This window comes from Notamacropus eugenii, chromosome 3 (assembly GCF_028372415.1).
Source record: "Notamacropus eugenii isolate mMacEug1 chromosome 3, mMacEug1.pri_v2, whole genome shotgun sequence".
NCBI lineage: Eukaryota > Metazoa > Chordata > Mammalia > Diprotodontia > Macropodidae > Notamacropus > Notamacropus eugenii.
In genome coordinates, this window is record NC_092874.1 from 463763867 (window position 1) to 463776712 (window position 12846).

The window sequence follows — 12846 nt, forward strand, 5'->3', positions numbered from 1 at the left end:
GCAATGATTAAGGAATGCTTTCTAGGAATGTTAATGCAAGTTTGATTATTGTTTCCAGAGCTAAAGTTGAAAAGTGTGTGTGTGTGTGTGTGTGTGTGTGTGTATGTGTGTGTGTGTAGGGGGTTGTATACTACCTAGGCAAGGCATAGAGATGACCAGCAAGTAGGCAATGTGGTATATTTCCTTTGGAACAGCCAGGGCACTACACAGGGAGGGAAATTAGCATTTACTAAAGCCCTATTGTGTTCCAAGCACTTAAAAAATATTATCTCATTTGATCCTCACAACAAACCTGGAAGGTTAGTGCCATAGGATCCCCATTTTACAGATGAGGAGAGACTAAGTGACTTGGCCAGGGTCTTACAGTTAGAGTCTGAGACCAAATTTGAATTCACATCTTTCTGACTCCAAGCCTAGCATTCTCTCAACTGTGCCAACTAATTGCCTCTGATAAAGTGCCAGAGCTACAAAGGAATTTGAAAGGAGGAAGGCAACAGAGTTCATCTCTCTGCAGGACTTCTGGAGAGTTCTGCTCTCTCAGATCTGAACGTTCCCTCCCATAGTGCAGATCACACCCCCTCTTCTCTGGCCTCTGTTAGGGGATTTCTTGGTTTCCCTCTAAGCTTAACTGGTAGGGCTGCTCCCTACTCTTTCTTCTCCCCCATTTCTTTGTATTTATTTTGTGTATTCCTGTATATGGAGTAGATTCTAATCTCCTTGAAGGCAGGGATGCTTTCCCTTTTGTTTTTATATTCTCAGTGCCTAGAACACAATCAATAAGCATTTATTAAGTGCTTACTGTTTATTTGCTAGGTACCATACCAAGTGCTTAGGGATACAAAGAAAGGCAAAGCTATTGCCTGCCCTCAGGAAACTTATATTCTAACAAGGGAGATGCCATGTGTCAATTAGAACATACAAGGTCAACTCAGTACAGAAGAGGTGGAGGGTAACCTTAGACAAATTAGCAGCTTCAGGGGGACCTGGGAAGGTCTTCTGAACCTGAGCTAAGTCTTCAAGGAAACCATGGAGAGTATTTCATTAATATATATGTTTGTTAATTACTTGTTTCACAGAAGTGAAGTCTGTTGTTGTTCAGTCCTTTTCAGTCATGTCTGACTATCTGTGACCCCATTTGGGGTTTTCTTGGCAAAGATACTGGAGCGATTTGCCTTTTCCTTCCAGAACATTTTATAGATGAGTAAACTGAGGCAAACAGGGGTAAGTGACTTGCCCAGGGTCACACAGTTAGTACATGTCTCAGGCCAGATTTAAACTCAGGAAGATGAGTCTTCCTGACTCTAGGTGCAGCACTCTATCCACCTCTCTTAAATGGTCCTTTTTGTCCTAATTAGCTTCTCATTATCCTTCTGTGATCTGTGTGGATTGGTTATTACATTTTCATTTTTTCCAAGAAGCAACTGATGGACCTTGATTAAATCATGAAATTTGAAGTATGGTTCAGATTCAGCCTTCCTCTCAAACCAGTGCTCCTTTTCATAATCTCCATGGCCTTCATCTTGCAGCTTTCTGTCCCCCAGATAATCTTTTGCAATTTTAAAGTAAGGAAAGTTGCATTTGCTAATAATGTCTTCATGGTGTGGCATTGCTAAGTGCCTGACTTACCCTGGAGAGCACATATAGCAGGAAGACCTGATCCATTCACTCCTCTGCCAAACTGCCCTGAAAAATTCTCATCCCTTTGTATTCATTCCTGCACAATACAGTTACAAAGCAGGACACGCTTATTATTTCAGGCTTCACTGGCCAGAATAAAAGCCAGTCTTGAAAATAACCATTTTTTGTTGTTGCTGTTTGAATATCAGAAGTCATCTTTTCATTTTCTTGATTCAACAATGAGATCAAAGTTTAATGTTGGTGGCCATTTCCTCAGGGAGCAACCAGGTCTGGATGCTTGCTTCTCCCCACCCCAGTGTTAGTGGGATGATGTCAATCAGATCCCACAGAGGGAACACACAGTTGGCCTCAAGGAATGCCTAGAGAGGCAAATGTGTTCTGAGATTGCCAACCTCAATCTGGAAGTCTCAAGGGCCTTGTTTAGTTATAGTTATTGTGAGGTGGGAGGCAGAATTAGAAAGATGCTCAGAGAATAATGCTGTATGCAGGACCACTCACTTCCACACATGTGGACCTCAGAATCTGTACAAGTCACAGCTGGATAATATGTGGTTTTCTTCTCAAGTGAAAATATAGTTTTTAAAAATCGGAGTTATGTAAAGAGTTGATACTTAAATGTACCCAAGAAAATCTTTTGAGTGACTTTCAAGTAGAACATATATTAGAAAGGAAGAAAAACTTGTCCTGGATAACCTTCAGTTTCCCAAGATACAATTTTTTAGAAAAAAAAATAAGCTTGTTTCCTCTCCCTCCCTACCCCCAAGACATGTTTTTCTTCCCATAACATGTTGAGTGTGTTATTCTTTTCCATCTAAAAAGTCTCTTAAGATCCCAAGGAATTAAGTTGTCAGAACTCAACAGAGTAGAGAAGCTTAAACTGATGTTTTGGTTGTGATTTCGAATGGTTCCTTTGGTGCCCAGATAGTCACAGATGTAGAGAGACCCGAGATGAGCTGACCCACATTGTGGAATGAGTGCCGGCTTTGATAGCTTGGGGAAAACTGACTATTATGAAAGGCAAAATAATTCTTCAATTCTTCTATGTCAAGAAGAGCTCCTCATAACCAGATCTTGTGTTCTGGAACACATCCAAGAGGCACTGTCCCAGCCCTGTTTTCTCAGTGTGCTGGCGAATATTTAACAACCAGTTCTTTGGGAAACATGTACACAAGACACCCAAGTTTAACCAGCACCATGAACATCTCCTCCATCACTTAAGTCATCAACAGAACAATACATCAAGCCCTGGTTGAACTGAAAAGTTAATATTTGGCTCTCTCTGGGTGGTGAGAGCTGGCTCCAGCACACCTGACTGAGGGCATTTGTCAGTTTCCTCTGAGTAGCAGAGAGTGTTAGGTTCAGTCAAGACCTGTGCTACAGCTGTGGGATTTTAGGTAGTAATGACAATCAGCAGTGGGCTTTTATATAGCCTTTTAAGCTTTGCTAAGTGCTCTTACTTTCATTATCTTATCCTCAGAACAGCTTTCAAAGGGAGGTGCTATTATCTTCCCTACTTTACAGATTAAGAAACTGAGGCAAGTAGAAGGTAAGGGATTTGCCCAGGGTTATATAACCAGTATGTGTTAGAAGACTTAAATCTTCCTTACTTCAAGTATAACACTCTCTCTGCTCTATCACCTAGCCCAGGGGTGGGGTCCCTGTGCAGGTCCCCCATCCCTAACCTAATCCAAATTGGAGGCTCCAATGAGGAAGCTTTTTTGTTCTTAGCCTTATTTATGAAGTTAAGAATAAGGACAGAACCTGTATGATTTTCTTGTTTACAAGGAACTCCCAGGTGAGGAAATTCCCTCTCTTATTACAAGTTGGCACCTGTGGCATTTCTAGGCTTAGAGGTGTGCTTATGGATGAAGTGACTTACACAGCTTTGTCCAAACAGTATACATCAAAGGTAGAACTTGAAGCTAAGACTTCTTGATTTGGAGGTCAGTTCTCTGTCCATTCCTTCCTGTGGCCTGTTATAGGCTGGTTGGGCTAGGCTCACATACCCTTCAACAAGCTTAAAGTTTAGGGGAAGGACAACACTAACATGCTTGGCACAATTAGCAGATATTCTAAGTAATACATTCTTGTTTCGTAGGTTGTATAATAGCTAAGCTGTGTGAGAAGTCAGAGGAGGGACAGACTGTAGTCAGGGAAGACTTCATGGAGGAGGTTGGAGCAGAAAGATGAGTAGCACATGGAGAAGATGGAGAATTCCAAGCAAGGGAAAACAAGGTTCTATCCTCACTCCCTTCCTTCTTCTCACTTCTCCATCCCATCTAACACACCAACAGCCAAAGAAGAAACACGTGTTGAACCCTACTCCTGGGCTACCATGTCATGTCGTGATACAGTGATTGACAGATTGAAAGCTAATTCAAGTCTCAAATGTACTGTAGACATGCATCTCCACCAAGATGTATAGGAAAATTCCCATGACTCCAAGGCCCTAGGTCTTGGGCCACAGAATGAATGTAACTTAATCTACCTTTCTTTGTACATATATCTTGTTGGTGTATCATGCTTCTTGTCTCCCCCATTAGACTATTAATTCCTTAAGGACAGGGGCTGACTTTTACCTTTCTCTCTCTCCTCAGCCCTTAGCACAGTGCCTGGCCCACAGTATTATTAAATCCTGATCGACTGACTACTGAATGATTGACTTTGTTTCCTCGATTATGAAATAAGGGGTTGGAGTAGATGAAAAGTATCAGCAGTCATATAAATGAATGAATGAATAAAACACTTATTAAGTGCTGAGCATACAAATAAGAAAAAAAGACAAGTCATTCCCTCAAGGACCTTATGTTCCTATGGAGGATTTTGGCTACAAGTCAAATGGAAAGGTCCCATGGTCCTTAGGGCAAAGTGGAAAAGCAGATGATAATGCCTCTTCTTTAATGACATTAACACTGATAAAGTAATCTTAATTTATGATGTTGAACCATTGAGTAGTACCAAGGGCTTTGGTGGCAAGGATTTCTTTTCTGGGCCTTCTGTAGCAGGCACAGATGCCAGGATGCATCTCCACATGGATGGCTTCCCTGGATGATGGCTGAGAGCAAAGCATCTCTATTCTCACTATTCTTGGGTTCAGGATCCTGGGATGTTTCCATAAGGGTCTGAGGAGACATGTTGGTCAAGATGGTGGTGTTGGTTTCTCTTGCTTGGCCCATCCTGCCTCCTTCTGTCTTCCAGAGAGTTCTACTGCCTCAGGTAGGCTGAAGTGCTTGCTTTGTGGATGGCAGCTGATTGAGAGTTGGTGGGAGTAGCTGACCACTTCTCCATAGGAGTGTCCTCTCCAGATGATGTCTCTGAGGGCTGGACTGAAAGCAGGAATGGTGGTCTGGGAGTGGGGAGTGGTACTTCCACCGCTCCTGTGCCTATCTCCTTGTTGGTAGCAGTTGGACAGTGGTTGTTACTGATAGTGAAGAAAGTTGAGTGTCTACTCTACAAACACTTCTCCCTCTCAGTAGTGGAGACCAGGCTGGAAACAAGCAGTTTCAAAGAAGGATTGCTTCAAACCACTAATAACAATAATAGTGAGTAGCCAAGATGGGAAAGTCCTTGTTGGAGGGACTGTGAAAAAACAGGTATACTAATTCATGTCTTGTTGGTAGAGCTATGATTTTGATCAACAGATGTGAAAAATAATTGGAATAATTTGAGAAAGTGACAAAAATCTACATACCATGGGCCCAGAATTTCCATTACTGGGCATGTAACCAACAGTCATCAAAGGTGTAAAGAAAGGGTCCCACCTGTACCAAAATATTCATAACAACACTTTGTATTCACCCTTTTAATATGGAAGAAAAGATGAATGTCAGCCAAATTGCAGCTAATAAAACTATTTGAAGCAACTCTAAACCATTTTTTTTGAGTTGAGTGGTTTATTGTTCAATTTTTAAAAATATATTCAGAACTTACCACTATATACCTCCTACATGCTGGGTAATTTGAAGATTATCCACACAGTGAAGCATTCAGCAAATCCTTACGTATAGTACCTTTGTATCCATTAGAGAAAGTAGGTAACAACAACAAAAAAATCACAAACATTGAAATTTTTCTTAAAAAAAAATCTTTCTTTCTTAAACTGTTTTCAACTACAAAACTGAAATAATTTTGGGCTTTATTGTACTCGAATGGGCTTGGAAGTGTTCATAGGCCTGAAATGAGGTGGTTTTATTATTCTTTTTTTTTTTGGTGAAAACATTTTGATTGAATAGGTTAGAATACAAACTTCTTTTAGATTTCCCCTTCAAAACTTACTAATCTTTCCTTTTTTTTGTTTAGGCCAAAAAACATGCCAATTGAAATAATGTATCTTAAATAAATGAAAGTGTTTTCATGTTCTCAGGTTGAGAACTGGCTTATTACTTTTCCCCCCTCTATCCTTTCTGTGAAAAAGCTATTCATTTGTAAATCATTAACCACATATTGTATTAATATTACATGATATTGTGGGAGGGGGATCAGGAAAACATTTACTGTGCTCTGTGAATTACTCCTCTTTCCCCCTGCCTACCTTGCTGCCTCGTAATGCTCAGTGGAACACAGTATTTATAACTCATGGGACATCAGTGTGTTAGACCCCAAATAAAGAGAGATGTAACTGGGCACATGTTGGGAGTAACAAGATGGAAAACACCAGCAGATGTAGAAGATGTACCTGGAGAAGAGGGAAGGGAAACAATTTAAATTAAGTTTGTGAGAAAAAGTCGCAGATGGAAGGCAAGAGTCCACATTTCATTCACATGGAAAGTGGGTTAGAAGTCGTGTGTAAGTTTTTTAATATTTGAAGAAAAGATGAAACATAAATAATTGTTTTTAGAAAGACTAGACCAAGACGCAAAGGGATGTTTACAAATTAAGTTTTTTACCTCTTTGGTGTTTAAAAGTTTCTCTTTTTGACTTCTCAGGTCTTGCTTTTGCCCTGTCAAGCTTTCCTCCTTAACCAGAGGGTGACAGTTAGGGCGTGTAGGGGAAGTCTCCCTAGCTGTCCTGGTTTTGATAAACTCTTGGATTATGTGTGTGTGGGGGCATTTGTATGGTATTCATCATGGTTTATTTATGTCTGGAGGCTGGCGCCAGGTTCACAATGGTGAGTATACCCCCTAAGTAATTCTTATTCAGGATGGCATCTATCTCCCCCTTCTCTTTTCCCTTCCCTCTTCACTTTCCTCTGCTTCCTTTCTTCTCCCCTCATGCCCCCTCCTCTTCCTCTTCTCTCTTTTAAAAACTGTTTGGTTTTTTTTTGGTTCTGTGTCTGTGCTTGATCTTGAAACCTCAGACTCAAAGTTCAGTTCAATTCAACAGGCATTTATTGGGCAACTACTATGTGTGAGGCACTGGGAATACACAGACAGAGATAGAACAGTCCCTACCACCAAGAAATTTATATATTATTGGGAGATGCTGTATGTAAACAGATAGGAATTTATAAAAATAGTTGCCAAGACAATTTTCGGAAGAAGAAATTAAAGATATCTATAATCATATGAAAAAATGCTCTAGATCACTACTGATTAGAGAGATGCAAATCGAAACAACTCTGAGGTACCACATCACACCTATAAGATTGGCAAACATGACAGAACAAGAAAATGATAAATGCTGGAGAGGATGTGGGAGAGTTGGAACACTAATTCATTGTTGGTGGAGCTGCGAGTGCATCCAACCATTCTGGAGAGCAATTTGGAACTATGCCTAAAGGGCTACAAAAATGTGCATGCCCTTTGACCCAGAAATATCGTTACTAGGACTGTATCCCCAAGAGATCATAAAAATGGGAAAGGGTCCCACATGTACAAAAATATTTATAGCAGCACTCTATGTAGTTGCCAAAAACTGGAAGTCAAGGGGATGTCTATCAATTGGGGAATGGCTGAATAAATTATGGTATATGAATGTAATGGAGTACTATTGTGCCATAAGAAATGATGAACAAGAAGACTTCAGAGAGGCCTGGAAGGACTTCTATGACCTGATGCTGAGTGAAAGGAGCAGAACCAGGAGAACTTTGTGCACAGCAACGACCACAGTGTGCGAGAGGTTTCTCTGGTAGACTTGGAATTTCGTAATAATGCAAGAACTTCTTAAAAAAAAAAATCCCAATGGTGGTTCTCTAAGGCAAAATGCCTTCCACACTCAGATAAAGAAATATGGAAGTCATTCACAGAATGTAGCAGATCATGTTTGTGTATGTGTATGTTTTTGTGTATCATGTTTTGATTTGTTATATGATTTCTTCCATTTATTTTAGTCTGACTACATAGCATGACTATAGTGAAAATGTACTCAATGGGAAAGTATATGTAGAACCTATACAGAATTGTATGCAGTCGTGGGGAGGGAGGGGGGTAGTGGGGGGTAGGTGTGGGGGGGATAAAATCTCAATTGTATGGCAGTGATTGTTAAACATTAAAAAATAATAAATAAAAAAAATAGTTGCCAAGAGACAGAGTACTAATGAATAACAACTCAGCATCTTTATACCAAAGACTGCCTCTTCTCTCTCTTCATCATATCTGTTGATGGTACATGAGTCCTCCCAGGCTTGATCTCAGAACTTAAAATTATTGTGGATTCTTTCCTCTTTTCTACCTTCCTGCCCACATTTAGTCAGTTATCAAATCCTATATCTCTTTCATCTCTCCCCTCTTGTCCAGTGTCATATAAAACCTTGTTTTGTCCCTTGTTGACATTGTGCAAAGTTGGACTTCACCCGTGTTCCCTAGCTCTCACAGAGGAGCTTTCATCCTTTCTTGCCTGGAGTCAGTGCTCCTCAACTATCTGTTGGCCGTCTCCTCACCATTTTACTTATATTAAAGTCATCCTTCTCATCTCCACCCCTTTTCTCACTTCAACCTTGGACACTATCCTTGGACCTCCTGTCTCTGTGGGGTGACCTGACATTCTCCTTGCCTAGAAGCAGGTTCACCTTAATTTTCTGGCATCACCACTGTGTAGCCTGAATGTCGCCGTCTTCTCTCTTTCCAGCCCTCCTGTATGTGCCTTCTGCTATGAAGTGTAAGCCCTTTCAAGGCAGCTAGTTATCTTTTTTTATTTCTATTTTGAGTGCTTAATCCACTGCCTTGCACATAGTATATTTTCTAAATATCCTCTGTCTATCTGTCTCTATCTGCCTGCATGTCTATCTATCCATCCATCCATCATTTATCATCTATATATCTATCATCCATCCATCATTTATATCTGTTTGTCTGTCAGTCTGTCTGTCTATCTATCTATCTATCTATCTATCTATCTATCTATCTATCTATCTATCTATCTATCATTCAATCTCTCTAGGTTAGGTGGTGTAGCAGACATAGCACCGACCTGGAATCAGGAAGTCCTGAGTTCAAATCAGACCTCAGATTACTTACAAGCTGTATGACCCTGGATAAATTTCTTAACCTATATCTGCCTTGGTTTCCTCAACTGAAAAATGGGGATAGTAATTGTACCTACCTGACACATCATTGTAAGGATCAAATGAGGCATATTGGTAAAGTGCTTAACACAGTGACTGGCACACAGTGGGTATTTAATAAAAGCCCTAGTCGTTCCATTCCTCTATGTATGTCTTCTAGACTCCTAACTTGCCTTCCTGTCTCTCATCCATCCCTGTTCTCCCCACTGTTGCTCACTCGTTCTGATGTCTTTTATCTTTCATTCTTGAAGAAGATCATGTCTTCAGGAAGGTGATGCCATATTGGATTTAAGTGAGGCAGGGCTGTGCCTCTGGAGCCATCTGAGCCCAGATCTATGATCTCGACACTCCTCTCACCCAAAACTTTCTATGACTTTCGATTGCCTACCAAACAAAGAATAGGGTCCTGCCTCTGACAATGGAGGCCAGCCAATCTGGCTTCAGCCAGCCTTCCAGCCTTGTTGCATGGTACATTTCTTCACATACTCTGTTGCTTATTCCAGACAAAGTGGGTCACTCACTGTTTGCCCTTTTTACGTCCCCTTCTGTCTTTGTGCCTTTGCTCATGTCCCCTCTGCCTGAAGATGGACTTCATCTGTTGAAATCTCTCCTTTCAGTTCAGATTAGTACTCTCTGTGAAGCCTTCCCACGTTTTCCCATTTCTTCCTTCCCTCAGTGTGAATAGGATCGCTCCCTCTTCATGTCTCTGAACACTTTGCTTGAAATTCCACTTTGTAAGTCTCTTCCTCCCCTATTATTTGTGTAACTCCTCTCTCCCTCTTTTTCTCACTGAGGGCAGAGCCCATGTTGCGTCTTCAGGAGTAGCGCAGTGCCTTGTGCATGTTAGGAGATTTAAAAAAATAACGATAGAGAAGATCTCAGATTAGTGAATAGCAAAAGGGAAGATTCCTTCCCAAATACAAGGTCCTAAGTACTTAGAAGGAAAGGTGACTTACTATAGAAAAGAAGAATTCACTGTTCTTGCCATAAACTCTGAGCTTTTTTCCTAATGGATATAAACTAGGAGACACTTGATTCAATGCCCTGGTTTTCAAAGGTATGTAGAATGGTTATTGATGACACACAGCCCTTCTTTTGAAGAGGAAGCATTAATGTATATTAGAAACAAGGTCAGCCTTAGAAACACAGAGACCTGGATTCAAGTCTAGTCTTTGATACTTAGTCTCTCTCGTGTTGGCAATGATTTAATCCTATAAGTTGCAGAGGTGATGCTAACTTGTATTGGTAGATGGAATTTCCTCTTCATTATCTGGGAATTCATTATCCTTAGTCAACAAATTTTTATTAAGAATTAACTTTGTGCCAGGCACTGTGCTGTGTTTTGTGAATACAAAGAAAGGTGTGTGTGTAGAAAAGTTTCCTTCTGTTATGGAGCTCATATTATGGAGGAGATGTAGAAAAATTTTGCGCATACAAGATACATGATTGTTGCTTAGTTGTTTTTCAGTTGTGTGTGAATCTTTATGATCCCATTTGGGGTTTTCTTGGCAAAGACACTGGAGTGATTTGTCATTTCCGTCTCCTGCTCATTTTGTAAATGAGGGAACTAAGGCCAACAGGGTTAAGTGACTAGCCCAGGGTCACACAGCTAGTAAATGTCTGAGGCTGGATATGAACTCAGGAAGAGGAGTCTTCTTGACTCTAAATTCAGTGCTCTGTGACTATGGCACCACCTAGTAGCTCTGTCCCTTTTATAATTATCTTATTTTTAAAAATGAAGTCAGCATTTGCCTTTCTGTCCAAAACCTAAAATAAATCAGGAAAGGGGAAACAGAAGAGAGATTTATAAACAAATCATCTCCACTTTCTCTTCTGACATTGAAAAAATAAGGAATTGGACCGAATCAGAATCACTCAGAATGGGAAGGGACTTCAAAGGCTCAGTCAAGCTTATACCTGGCACGGAGCTTAATAAATGCTTTTACTCATTTGTTCTACAGTCGCTATTCATTTTTTATTTCATTCATTGATTCTACAATCATTTTGTTCATTTTTATTCCATTCATTCATTCTATAATCGTTTTGTTGGTTTTTTTATTTCGTTCATTCAGTCAATAATGATTCTCCCTAGAGTAGCTCTGGCACATAGGTTTCCAGGGTTTGCTTGAAGTCCCGCAGGGAAGGGGAACCTGCTCCTTCCTCTGACAGCCTGTTGTACTTATGGGTGGCTTTTGTTAGAAAAATTACTATGGGTGGTAATTGTTAGAAAGCTTTTTCCTCTTTGGAGCCTAAATTTATCCCATGACAACTCCCCCTCATTGCTCCTAGTTCTGCCCTTTGGGTCCAAAGAGAAAAAGACTGGCCTGTCTTTCATACCACAGCCTTTGTGTAATTGAAGAGAGCCACCTTGATGACCTCTGTCTAGAGATCTTCTAACCTTCCTTCAGCACTTAGCTAAAATGTCACCTTTTCTGGGAAGCTTTTTCTTGATGTCCCAGCTGGAATTTCATTTCAAAGTTTGTTACAGTCTTTGACTCTCTCAGCAACTTTTATTCCTTTTATCACCATTATGGAAGCTGGTGCTGTTGACGCATTTTGTGCTGAACTAGCATTTGTCTTCAGGAAGACCCAGGTTCTGCCTTTGATAACTTACTAGCCAAATGACCTTGGGTAAGTCCCTAGGTCTCGGTGACTCAGGCAGCTCCCTAGGAGTTTAAGATTCCTGGTGAATCATGGCTTAGTGATGTTGTGACAGCGGGATATCTGCATCTTGATTTTCACAGGAAATCTGTGTTTGTCGGGGGACTCTGAAGATGTTTATTGCAGACAGATCCTTGTCTTCTCATAGCCTCCTGCTGGGAACAACGGAGGCAGGAGGTGCAGATGGTTAGGAGGTGTTGCTGAGGATGGGGGGGGGGGGGAGGGAGTGCAGTTTCAGAGGGCCCAGGGACTTGTCAGAACAGTCTGTGAGGCTGATGTGGTGGCTAAGTGGGAGGCTGTTTCCTTCCGAATTCTGAAGGACAGATGTGAACACGTGAGACGAGTCGTTGGCTGCCTTTTCAGCTTCTTGTCTGGCTGTGGTTTAAACTTGTATCCCTCAGGGGTCTACACACCATCTGCCCCCACTCTAAGGGAAAGTGTGTGGTTGAAGGCGGAGGACACAAGACTCAGACTCTTCTCTTGTGCTTATACTTATGGGACATTGGCTGGATCATTGGGCCTCTACGCAAAATGAAGGATTAGATTCAGTGACCCCTGAACTCTCTATCCGACCCAGTGATCTACTGAAATCCCAGTTATGGCTTCATTCCTTTGACTTAAGGCTTCTTACCCACCCTTCTATTGCAAATTTCCTTAGAATGGTTCCATATTAAGCACTATCAATTAAACATAATTCAGCAACATAGTCCACTCTTTTTCTTAAAGCAAAGGAATGTTGTTGAGTCATTTCAATTGTGTCCAACTATTCATGACCCGATTTGGGATTTTCTTGGCAAAGATACTGGAGTGGTTTGCCATTTCCTCCCCCAGCATATTTATATATTTTTCATATATATATGTACATCTTACCTCTCTATATAATTATATTACATATATATTTATATATGTATATTTTCAGATGAGGAAACTGACTTGCCTACAGTCACACAGTTAGTAAGTGTCTAAAGCTGAATTTGGACTCAGGTCTTCCTGCCTCCAAACTCAGCATCCACTCAGAAACCACAACCACAACATATACACAATACATGTATGTATTACATATTAAATACATGATATTACCACATTTTATAAACAAAATGTATATA

General features: G+C 40.7%; 1 protein-coding gene across 5 annotated transcripts in view; it reads left to right on the forward strand.

Moving 5' to 3' along the window:
• Positions 1-12846, forward strand: part of FHIT (fragile histidine triad diadenosine triphosphatase) — a 1742479-nt gene that overhangs the window by 138785 nt on the left and 1590848 nt on the right. The gene's annotated exons all lie outside the window — the stretch shown is intronic.